The sequence below is a fragment of the Sus scrofa genome, chromosome 1 (assembly GCF_054392235.1).
Source record: "Sus scrofa isolate SSC_HxYL_T2T_F1_AM1 chromosome 1, Sscrofa_HxYL_maternal_Yorkshire_Landrace_v2.0, whole genome shotgun sequence".
Lineage (NCBI taxonomy): Eukaryota > Metazoa > Chordata > Mammalia > Artiodactyla > Suidae > Sus > Sus scrofa.
Genome location: NC_139383.1, coordinates 9544484 through 9556771, shown reverse-complemented (window position 1 = coordinate 9556771; position 12288 = coordinate 9544484). Strand labels below are relative to the sequence as shown.

General features: G+C 49.9%; 1 protein-coding gene and 1 long non-coding RNA gene across 6 annotated transcripts in view; both read left to right on the top strand.

The window, feature by feature from the left end:
• Positions 1 to 12288, top strand: part of ZDHHC14 (zinc finger DHHC-type palmitoyltransferase 14) — a 274356-nt gene that overhangs the window by 96126 nt on the left and 165942 nt on the right. The window lies entirely within an intron of this gene.
• On the top strand, positions 2854 to 11231 carry LOC146405919 (uncharacterized). The gene is made up of 2 exons (XR_014844222.1): positions 2854 to 4992; positions 6690 to 11231. It is a non-coding gene; the product is annotated as an uncharacterized LOC146405919 (long non-coding RNA).

Sequence of the window (12288 nt, the reverse complement as noted above, 5' to 3'; positions counted from 1 at the left end):
TGAAAGCCCTGTAACGGTTCTGAAAGGATCATCATGGCTCCTCTGTGGGGAAGAAACCTATAGGCGGGTTGGGGTGTGCGGGCTGTTTTCTGTCTGCCTCTGCAGAGTCCAGCTGACCCCGGTCCCTTGTGCTGACCAGGCTGACTGGTCCTGTGGCTTCGGGGGATTGGACTGGCAGGCAGCACTGCTGGTAGACAGGAGGCAGGAAGAAAGAGCAGCTGGGGGAGTCAGTCCCGCATCTCCTCCCTGTGGGCAGCAGCCGTGTAGTAGCTGCATGTTGGTCCCAGGCCACAGCCCATCAGGAGGCCTCCCTGTGCCCCTGCTCCCCGGAGCTCCCGTTTGCCACTCCCTTTTTGGCCCAGGGGTTTGGAATGGCTTCTTGTTATTGCCAGCCCCGGGGCATCTCACCTTCCCAACTGTTTTCCTTTAATTCTGCCTCCATGTTAGAGGAGAGCCCTTCATTAAACTGCCTCCAGCACCTCTTTCTATGATAGGCAGATGCCTCCCCTTGGGACCCTGACTCAGAGGAGCAGCAGGAACATCAGAGGAGGCTGTTGCAACATCCCAGGTGGGATGTTAGCAGTTTGGGGCGGGAGAGGGATAGTGGAGATGCAGGAAGGGAAGTTGGGTTTAGGAGACATTTTGAAGGGTGACTGTGGCTTGTTGGGTAATGTTAGAAGCCAGCCACACAGGTGACTGTTTCTCTAGGACAAACAGTGGGACTTTGGACTTTCTTTGTTTTTTTTGCCCTTGAGTTTCAGCCAAACCACCTCCTCTTCTTATGCTGAATCATAGCATGTGTTACTCCATCTTGGGGCTTCTCTGCCCTTAAGCTTGGTGCCATAGTCCCCTAAGTGTCATATACCTCTACATGTCTTTGAAGCTCTTTGTTATGTTGCTGTATCTTTCAATGCAGTATTATTTTGGTGGTGCTATTCCACCTGCTTTTAATTTATCTCATTGTTTAGAAATAAGAGTGGTAAAAAGAAACATGTTCATAAGCTGTGCCTAAGGCTGGTATGGCTTATGTAAATTTGACTGGCTCTGTCATGGTGCTCTCCTCCTGCCTTTTGTATTTCTCCTTGCAAACATTGGTTATTCCTAATAATTTCCATCATTATAATCGAACTAGTCAAATGAATCTGGGTCCATTGCTTGTTTCTTGGAGTCCTGTGAGGGCAAGGACCTTATCTGTCTTATTTATTGCTTCGGTGCCAGCCCTTAGAACTGTGTCTGGGATATGGTAGGGACTCCATCAATACTCATAGGCTAAATGTATACATGAAGTGGCCATGAAGCATCCTTTTACCGCGGGTTGACCTACTATTTTCTGTAATGTTCATGTCCGCTCCACAGACGACGATGAGGCATTGTGGCGAGGTGTCATGGAAACCACATTTAATAATGACTACCACTTTCCCACCACGCTACCATCGCCGTCCCTGAATCAGGTATTAGTATGTGTGCGGGCAGAGAGATCTGAGTTCAGAGAATGAGACTCAATGAATTGATTGGGCAAGGCAGCCTTTTTTCCCCAGAGCTTGATTAGTTCTTGGCACGTGACATTCCCACTGATACCATTTCCCATAGAGAACACTTGCCAGAAAGTGCTTTCATGATCTTCAAATTCTGGGAGTTGGGGTTTTCTGAGAAATCATGCCAACATTTAAACTTGGCTTCTGATAGTAGCCAATTGGAAATGTTTGGCTCGAGTGCCTGAAGTAGAGGCAGGACGCCTAACAAGCACCTCTGTATTTCACATGCTGTTTCTCCCCTAAAATAATCGACCTACGTTCAAGCTAATCAACACTCTTCACAGCCCATCAATGCCCCAGCTTAATTGGCCTGAATTGTTGCTCATTGGGAATGGTTTGCTCTCTTCTCAAGTCTGGATCTGGTGCCGTCTAACGACCCTCAGATGCACCAGGCAGGATGAGACGGGGTGAGTGAGCGCCCGTAGCCAGGCTGCTGCAAGCGTGCTGATTGCGTGTGTAATCTCGTTGTTTTCTCTGGCAGCCCTTCCAGCCTGGTCCTGTTGCAGGGCCTCCAGACTCTTCTGAAATCGTGTGTTGTTGCTCAGAAGCAAAGCAAACCCGGCCATCCCAGCCCTTCCTTAATCAGCTCCTTTTTAGAGATGTTGGTTTCTTAGCAGCTGCTGCTCTGTGCTCACTTCAGTGCGAGCCTGATTCTTTGCAGGAGGAGGTTAAGCCCAACAGAGCAGCAGCAGTTCTGATGCAGAGTGGCTGCTGGGAGCCTGGGGCTGTGCATTTGTCCATGCAGTTCATCTTCCTAAGAGAACAACCCTTAAAACTGGATGAAGCATGTTCTTCAAACTTTTCTTTTCGAAGGGGCAGATTGCTTCCTTTTTTACAAAATCACGGTAGGAAGATGTCTAAGGGGTCGTGGGCTCACAGGAGTGAGGCTGACGGGCCTTGACTGAGCGTAGGGCCACCCTTTAGCCATTTCGTGATCGTTACCAGCCAGTTCTAGAATCCCATCTGCTGGGAGACAGTGATTATTGTTCTTGCCGAAAGTTCGAGGCAGGAAGGCAACTGTGGGTGGGGCCCTGTGCACCCCGAGTCGCTTCCCTGCTGTGTCTGTGGATGCGCTTGCTCCCTGAGGAGGCCAGGCTGCTTTATTCGGAGGCCTTTGAGATGCCTGCCTCCGTGCCTCTATTTATTTCCATTATCTGCCCAAATCTTTCTGCGTAATGAAAAATGCAAAAGCTTCCAAGGATTTGGGGGTACAGACACATCTGAATGAACGTGGGGCCAGAAACCCTCCCTTTGAACATTCCCCACCACATTCGAATGAGGGCCAGTGAAGCTGAGAGAAGTGGAAGGATTTGGTTCCTTTTATTTTTTTTTTTATTTTTTTGTCTTTTGTCTTTTGTTGTTGTTGTTGTTGCTATTTCTTGGGCCGCTCCCGCGGCATATGGAGATTCCCAGGCTAGGGGTTGAATCGGAGCTGTAGCCACCGGCCTACGCCAGAGCCACAGCAACGCGGGATCCGAGCCGCGTCTGCAACCTACACCACAGCTCACGGCAACGCCGGATCGTTAACCCACCGAGCAAGGGCAGGGACCGAACCCGAACCCGCAACCTCATGGTTCCTAGTCGGATTCGTTAACCACTGCGCCACGACGGGAACTCCGATTTGGTTCCTTTTAAAACAATATCTGTGTTGAAATAAAGACCCTCAGACCTAGAAATGAACTTGAGGCCCCCCGCCCTTCCGGTTAGGAACTGCTTTGGTGGGGGGGGGGGCAGGGTTGGACCTGGGGCCGAGGGCAGCTATTGTAGCAGGTCCCCCGATGGCTTTGGGTGGGTAGGGGTGGCGTGGGCCTTCACTTACTGTAAATCTCTCCAGACCCACCCCAAGGAGGAAGTTTTGGTTGTAGAAAGGTTTCCACAGGGAAGTATAGGAGCAAGAAAGTTTAAAATATAATTTCCCTTTTCCTGCTAGTATCTTTCCTTGTATTTAAAAATTTTCCTTCCTGAGCCTTAGCCAAAATGTCATTTCTTTAGCTTATTCCCATTTGTTTATGTGGTTGGGTTTTTGTTTTTGTTTTTGTTCTGCTTCTCTGGCTCTCCCCGGCCTGGCCTGAGCTGAAAAACATGCTTTTCCCACACCAGTTTTGTGCATCTGGCTGTGATGTGCAGAGTTCCAGTGACAGGATCTTTACAAGCTAAACCTTTTTAAAACTTAACAATTTAAAAGCCATACCTGTATCTCCCCTATTTCTGATTTTTTTTTTTTTTCTTTCTGTTTTGGCACTTAGGACATGAGGTGACTGGGCTTGTTTTCCCGCCAGGGGTATTTATTGTTTGATGCTGTCGGTTACGTGCGTGGCCTGGGCCTCTGCGTCACCGACTCCTGGCATGTTCTTGGTGAGTCCCCTCTTGTGTAAGAGAGCCATCCCATCGTCACAGCCAGTGGCATCACTAAGGATATCCGCCTAGGCTTGGCCACTTGATGATACTCAGCCATTACTGGAGTGGCCATGTCCTGGTTAAACGTGCCAGGCCCAGCGTCTCCTGACTGTATGCTCCTGAGCAGCTGACAAATGCAGGCTAATAGTCTTCACGTGGGATGAAGGCAGCAGACAACGTGAGTGCGCATTTTCCTTCCAGCTCTGAAGTTGTACAGTTCTCATTCTTGCTCGTCTTTGTGTGTTTAGTTCTCCCAGGGAGCACTTAAACCATTTGCATTCTCACTTCAACAAGCACTGAGAGAGTGCTTACAGAGTGCCAGGCACTGGGGTCCAGATACAGGAGGTGCCACCTGTGCCCTCAAGGAACACAGCCCGGATGAGGAAACAGGAGCAAAACCAGCCTGTGAACTGGGGAGTGTGGTCAGTCCAGACAGTGGCCTTCTGTGCGGCGTGGGTGGTACAGTGGTGACTGTGTGTGCCTTCCTGTTAGTGGCCCGCAGCGGGTGCCCTGGGGATGGGGAATGAAGGGAAACTCTTCCCAGAGGAGGTCATGCTGGCGGGGGGGAGCGGATCTTGAAAAAGAAATTCTGTAGAATCAGGTAGAGAAGTAGGGCAGGGCTGGACAGGATGGGGGAGGCGCAGGGGACAGAATAAAGGGGAGAAAATAAGCAGAATCATTGTGCACGGGGGTGGGTGTTGCTGTCCCACACTCCAGGACGAGGTGACCTTGGGAGGATGGCAGGTGTAGAGCTGGGACGTCAGGATACCTGTGGCTGTTCTTTACCACGTGCCTCGGCTGAGTTAAATAATTTGTGTGAGCATCATTTTGCAAGTTTAGATACAGAGACATAGAAAGATAAAGTAACTTTCAGAAGGACACATAAGTAGCATTCATAGAGCAGAATTTGAGAGTTCCCTTTGTGGCTCAGCAATAACGAACCCCACTAGGATCCATAAGCATGAGGGTTTGATCCCAGGCCTCATTCAGTGGGTTAAAGATCCAGCGTTGCCTTGAGCTATGGTGTAAGTCACAAATGTGGTTTGAATCCTGTGTTGCTGTGGCTGTGGTACAGGCTGGCAGCTGCAGCTCTGATTTGGCCCCCAGCCTGGGAACTTCCATATGCCACAGGTGTGGCCCTAAAAAGCAAAACAGCAACAACAACGAAAAAAAACCAACAAAAAAAACCAAAGAGCAGAATTTGAACTTGGGTCTTTGTGAGGCTAAACCTCAAGTCCTTTCCTCGGTGCAGACTTCTCTCTGTCCCCCTGCGGCCCCCCCACCCCCCACCCTGTCTCTGTCTCTCTGGAAGGGGTGCAGAGACACCACTTTGCCCCCTGGCTCTGGCTGCTTTGCTGGGAATGTGGGTTTCACCCTGGAGGTGATGGGGTGGGTCTCAGGTGGTGATACAATTAGGTAGAAGCCTTGATGGGAAAATGGCAAGTGATCTGGGTCCCCTGGTCGTTCTGCTGGGGAGGGCTCCGTTCCAGCGTAGTCCTGGAGAGGGCGGAGTGGCCTTGGAGCCCCACAGACCTGGTCTCCTCCTCCCGTCCACCATTGGCCTTCCTTGTGACCTCTGACCTCAGTTTCTTTGGAAACCCATGAGGATTAAAGAAAATCTAAAGGAGAGAAAAAAGTACTATCTACTTGTAGCTACCGAGCCTTTTCTGCCTGCCTTGTCTGAGCGTTATGCTGACTAGTTGTCACAGCGACCCTAAGAGGCAGAAACTGACAACCCGTCCTGGTGCACAGGGGCTGACTTGCCTAAGGCCACAGAGTTTGTAAGTGGTGGAGCTGGGATCAGACCCCCATCAGAGCTTTGAACCTTTATGCCTACTGCCTTCTAGAAGCACGGGGGCTGGTGCATGCTTGGGAGTTAGAACTTCTAGCAACATGATTATTGTTGTTTATTATTATTCGCTGTTATTAAAGGCTGGGAGCCAGGCTGGAGCTGAACCCAGGTCAGCAGCCTCACCTCTGCCGGCCAAGGGTTTTCTGTCCCTCTGGGCCCTCTCCCACCCTAGGTTGATGCCCCAGGCCTACTTTCTCTCCCACATTCCAGGCCTCAGAGGCTCCCTTAGGCACTTCCTCTGCCCATCCAGCTGGAGGACAGCTGGGCTGGAGGACTATCCCCTCTGCTTCCTGCTGGCCTGCCTCTCAGGAGTGGCCTCTGCCCAGTGGGGTCTGAGGCCCACCCCCCCTTCCCAGGGGCCCGGCCTGCAGCCCCCACCATGCGCCCCATGCCACGCACCCCTCCTCTTCCTGGGCATCCTTGCACCCAGTTCTCCCTTTCCGGTCGGCCTCACCTGGCCTTTGGCAGCTGACTTGCCTCGTAACTTCTGGGGAGAGGGCATGAAAGAGGGTTTGCTTTGGAGGAAGGGTTTGCTGCTTTTCTCTCCCCCGCTATCATCGAGCCCAGACCCGGACGCTCCCACCCTGGAGCCCAGGCAGCTCCTTGACTGGAGCTTAGGGATTTCAGAACATACTCTCTGGGAGTCTGTGCATCTGAAATCCGGCTTCCCTTGTGGCCCCCGAAACCTACCTGGAGTAGGTCCTAGGAGAGGGTGTGGCCCTCATGTGTTTATTTAATAGGTACTGTCATCTTGCAGAGAAAGCTAGAAAGTTTAATCGAAACTCAAGTTTTCTGAAGAGTGCACCCTTTTTCGGGGTATTGAAGAGTTTAAAACTTTCTTTTTCCACTTTTTAAGGCCACACCCGTGGCATAGGAACGTTCCCAGGCTAGGGGTCCAATTGGAGCTGCAGCTGCCGGCCTACACCACAGCCACAGCAATGCCAGATCCAAGGTGCGTCTGTGACCTACCCCACAGCTAATGGTGACACCAGATCCTTAACCCACTGAGTGAGGCCAGGGATCAAACCCACAACCTTATGGATCCTAGTCGGGTTCTTAACCTGCCAAGCCACAGCGGGAACTCGAGTTTAGTTTTCAAGTCCCAATGAATCACTCCTTTTATCACAGCGTGTAGCCTGGCTTCCATGGCCCTCCTTCTGTGGAAGGGCCTGGGGTCGTGCCTTGTCTTTTCAGTAGTCTCTACCCTGCCTTAGTGCTCTGTCTTCTGGGGGGTGGACCATGGCTGTCTACAAGGCAGACCGGACCTGGGACAACGTCACCAAGTTTCTTTCATTATGCAGGTTGTGCTTTAAAAATAGCACAGGCATTTGCCCGGTGGGCATATCCGCCAGGCCTGAGCAGCCCGCCCCTCCCAGGAGTTTGCATCCTGAGCCTCGCTATGCAGTCGCCTTTGTGTGGCTGGGGTGCCAGCAGCGGTCATGCCACCTATTTAATTTCCATAAATTAATTGAGTATTGTGTTTTGTGAGCAGGAGAAAGAGCTGTTACTCGTTTTAATGGGTTTGCAGGCTCACCCGACACTATGCTGTGTTTGTTTACTAGAGTTGCTCGCTGGTGTTTGGTACAAGGCCATGGCGGGTGCTGGGGGCTGTCAGCAGAACCCTTTCCTGAACTGTAGAGAGGCTTTCACAGACCGAGGCTATAAGCACAGTTCACAACTAATTCTGAAAAGCTAGAGGGAATCTCCAATTGCTCATTTTGGCTTTATTCTTGCCTTTCTCAAGGAATAAGGTTTGGAGTTGAAATTTTTAGAAAGTGAAAACATTGGTGGAGACCGAGATTGTCCTGTGAACCTGAGAGAGGAAACGTACTCCCGCGTGGCTGCTTTCTTCATCAAAGTTATAATAGCGGAAAAGCGGCAGCAAAGAAGGGCCCTGTCAAGAAATGTTAGTTATTTGAAATTCACAAGAAAAAAAATGGATAGGTGTCTTTAAACACCCTTTTTTCCCCCCATTGATTTTAGTGAATGGTTTAAAAATATTGTAACATTATTCTCATTTCTTAGACGTTTTAGATTTTATTTTTTTTATTTTTATTATTTTATTTTATTTTATTTTTTTTGCTATTTCTTTGGGCCGCTCCCACGGCATATGGAGGTTCCCAGGCTAGGGGTCTAATCGGAGCTGTAGCCATTGGCCTACACCAGAGCCACAGCAACGAGGGATCCGAGCCGCATCTGCAACCTACACCACAGCTCACGGCAATGCCGGATCCTTAACCCACTGAGCAAGGGCAGGGACCGAACCTGCAACCTCATGGTTCCTAGTCAGATTCGTTAACCACTGCGCCACGACGGGAACTCCCGTTTTAGATTTTAAAGGTGTGTTCAAGGTAGTTTGTAAATCTTGCCGAGGTAAACCAAGTTTGGTGGCATCTGGATTTTAAAGTGGGGTAATGATTATTCTTGGGGGAGGGGCTGGATTTGGTAAGACTAGACCCTAGAGCACCGCCTGACTGTGCCAGACCCAGCCGGGCACACTGTGACAAGTCCTAAAATGCTCAGGATCGGGACAGGGCACCTTGCCTTTTTTAAGACCATGTGTATTTCAAAGCACTGTCACAGGCAGTTCTACTTTGTCCTCACAACATCCTTGCAAGGTGGACAGAGCCGGTATCTCTGCTTCCATGCGCTGAGTTGAATCTCTGGCTCAAAGAGGCCAACTGGCTTTCTCAAACCTCCGGGACTGGTCAGTCACCAAGCTTGGATGTCTTCGTGCTCTTTCATTCCACAGCGTTCATTCCGTGTGCTGGCAGCCACGCCTGTGAAGAAAGTGGGTCCCGGCCCGAGGTATCTGAAACTGACAGCACTAACGGCCTGAACCCAGCCAAAACCCAGATTGGGACTTGAACCCACGTTTTAAATTTGATTTACCCCGTGTCTGGACTCAGCAAGCCTCAAGTTCTTTATGCCTCCACACAGAGGGAATTCAGCGAGAGACACAGTGGTAGGCAAGGAACAGATTTATTAGGATAGGAGGCTTGTGAGAGATGCAAGCAGACAGGCATGGAAGCTCTGCCCCAGGATGATCTGGTGGGCCACGGTTTTATCATCCAAGGGGTGTGGAGCTTGGAAAGGCCCACCTCTTCCTTTCCAGGAGTAGTAGCTTCTCCTTAGTAGCTGGTAAGGTGTGTATTCAAATCAGCTGAGGGGTGGTCTTCGCGCTCTTGCCCTCGGTCTGAATCTGAATGCAGGCCTTATCCCATCCCCCACCCAATGACTTGAGGCAATTCTCGCACCTCTGCTGGTTAAGCAAGGCTGCCTTGTTCTGACGGTTTTCCTAAACTTGACAGTGGTCTCCCAACATCTCCCAGGCTTCCCTCTTTGTCTTTGATCCCCTATTGAGACTTCTACAACCACCTGTGCCTACTCCATCCCTATCAAGTCCAGCTATCCGCCCAGCTTGGACATCTTCATACACTCAACAGAGATTTCCTGCCTGCCTCCCGGGTGTTTGATAGGAACAAGACTCCCGTGACCCACTCCCTCATGGGGCTTACGGTCTGGTGAGAAACGCAGCTCGAGAGCAAGTAAGACAGGATGGGGGAGTGCCAGAAGGACCCTCCCACGACAGAGACAAATGTGGATGGGGCCCACCTCAGATAATTGATAGGAAAAGCCTGAAAGAGGGGCAGGCTGCAGGGTGGTGGCTGGGGTGGCCGAGGTGGGAGCACAGGGGCCGGGCTTGGAGGCAGAGTTGAGGGATGTGGGTGTTCCTCCCAGCAGGAGGGGACGCCGCTGAAGGATTTTTATGGTTTTGAAAGCTCCCTCTGGCTGTCCGGTGAGGACGGGGTTGGATGGGAAGAGTGGCGGATGGGGGCGTTACGAGGCTGCTGCAGCCGTCAAGGGAGCGGGGGATGCTGACCTGCGCAGGTGCTGGCGGAGGAGGAGAATGAAGAGAAGCAGAGGTGGGATCTGTCTGCTGATGTCAGTGGGATGGATGGGGCGGGGGTGAAAGAAAGGCAGAGATAGAGGGTGACCCCTGTTCCAGATGGAGAAACAGAGTGGACGGTTATGCCATTTACTGGGATGCGGAAGTTGGTGCAGGAGCAGGAGCGTCTTCCTGGGGCCAGCTGGGGGTGCGGGGAGACCGTGTCTGAGCGTCAGGAATCGCTTTCGGTGCCTCTACGCAGGTAGGGTCGTTGTGTATTCAGTTTTCCGGTTCTGTTTTAAATGCTTGAATTTGAATGAGGAAAATGACGGGTCATTTTATCCACTTAATAAATGTAAAAGTAATTAAGCAAGCAATTCCACGTCTGGATGCACGGCACCAGGGCCTGTGGGTGATCAAGAAGCAGCAGCTGCGATCCTTGGCCTTAAAAAGCTTTTAATCTAATTAGAAAGGCAAGGTGTAGCTACATGAAAACCAGCAAGTAATTACCACTTGTAATTATCTGGAAAATTCTAAAGACAACCCATAATCAAGTACTAAAGTGGGACAGATTGGACGTGAGATGTCGGGGGGACAGACACACTTGGGAGAGGGTGGGCACGTTCCTTGCGACAGGAGGCCTCTCTGCGAGCAGCTGAGTCACGAGTCGGACTTTGAGGGAAACCTTGGCTCTTGCTGCGCATGGAGGACAAGCAAGTTCAGACGCTTGGGTGAGGGGTGCACGAATTAAGCCACAGAGGAGGGGACGAGCAGAGGGGAGGGAAGCAGTGCGGAGAGCGATGTAGTGACTCCCTCCAAATACTGGGCACTTGGTGGGAGCTGACAACCGCTGCCTCACTGCAGTCTTAGGGGGAGACTGTGAGATGAGTCCCTTTTTACACAAAAGAAAAACAAGGCTCAGAGAAATAAATCATCCACGGTCATGCAAGTAGTGACCTGCAGGGCTCTCGCTTCCTCCCTGGTGATGTCACTCGTTCTGATGAGCGGGGCCCTGGTGGGACCAGCAGGAAGTGGGGGGGACATGTGGACGGGGCCCCTCGCATGAGGCAGGGGCTCCCTAAGAGCTGGTTCGAGGAGACTGAGTGTGGAGTTGGGCTAGTGAGTACTTTGAAAACTTCCAGTTTCTAAAGCAGTGCAATAAAGCAGTGACTATGTGACCAGTTAAAGGGTCCATATAGATAAAGGGCTGAAAATGCAGGCTGGAGGACCACCGAGTCTCATGAATGTCCTGACATTCTCAGGAAAGGTAGGGGCAAGACGAGGAAGTTCCCTCAGGTCGCCCCTTAAAGTTCTCCTGAAGGAGACTGCCAGTTGCAGTAGGTGACACTGTAAAGGGTAGTCCGTTGTGGAAAGACAGAGACCGAAGTATCGTTATTTGCCAGAGGTGCGATGGTCTTTTTCCAGGAAGAGAATGAAAACTCAAGAGGACCAAAGCTGTTAGAGATGATGGAAGAAATATCTCAGATGGCTGATCATGGACTTTAAAAAAAAATAAACTCCTTCCTTAGTAGATGACCAAAGAAAAATACAATAAAAATCATTCAGAAACTTAACCCAATGCCTAAGTAATTTATATCTAGGAAAAACTGGGAAGAAATATTCAGTACTCCTGGTGGGGGGAATATAAAACCTACTGAGGGATAGATGTGAATAAATGGAAAATTATATTAAGTATCTAAATAGAGACTCGATATAGCAAAGATGTCAGTTCTCCCCCAAATTAATCTATAAATTAAACAGAATTCCAGTTAAGTTACAGCAGATTTTTTGGGGGGGTATAAAATAATTATTGAGTTCATCTGAAAGAAAAACAAACTTTGAGCATATTTGGAATAACTGAAAAGTAAGTAATGAGGGGTGGGAGGATGGGGCATTTTTGTTTTAAAATGATTAAGTATTAATTTAATAATAATTAAAGCTATGTGGAAGTTCCCCTCGAGGCGCAATGGTTAATGAATCCGATTGGAACCATGAGGTTTCGGGTTCGATCCCTGGCCTTGCTCAGTGGGTTAAGGATCCGGCGTTGCCATGAGCTGTGCTGTAGGTTACACATGCGGATCAGATCCCGAGTTGCTGTGGCTGTGGCGTAGGCTGCTGGCTACAGCTCCGATTAGACCCCTAGCCTGGGAACCTACATATGCCGCGGGTACGGCCCTAAAAAAGACAAAAAGACAAAAAAAAAAAAAAAAAAAAAAAAAAAAGCTATGTTGTTCTGCCTCCCGGAGAGGCGGAAAAGTTAGTAATACAGAATAAGACCTAAGAATGTAGAAGAATTTAATTTACTATAAGCTCAGATAGGTTTATGATAGATTTTATATCAAATCCAGATAGATTAAAATTTAATTTAAATAAATAAAAACAGGAGAAAAATAGCAGTGACTATATTTATATATCATTGGGTGAAGAAGGCCCTTGCAAGCATTACACGGAAGCCAGGAAAGTTTGGTAAATTTTACTACATGAGGTTTAAGATGTGTGTGCTAGTGCCAGGCAGGAGCGCCGTCTTTGGCCCTGAACCTTGTCCTTGCTGCTGGCATGCCTTCGGGGCCCGCCCTCCCTCTCTCCCCCGAATTTCCCCACACCCACTTCCTTAG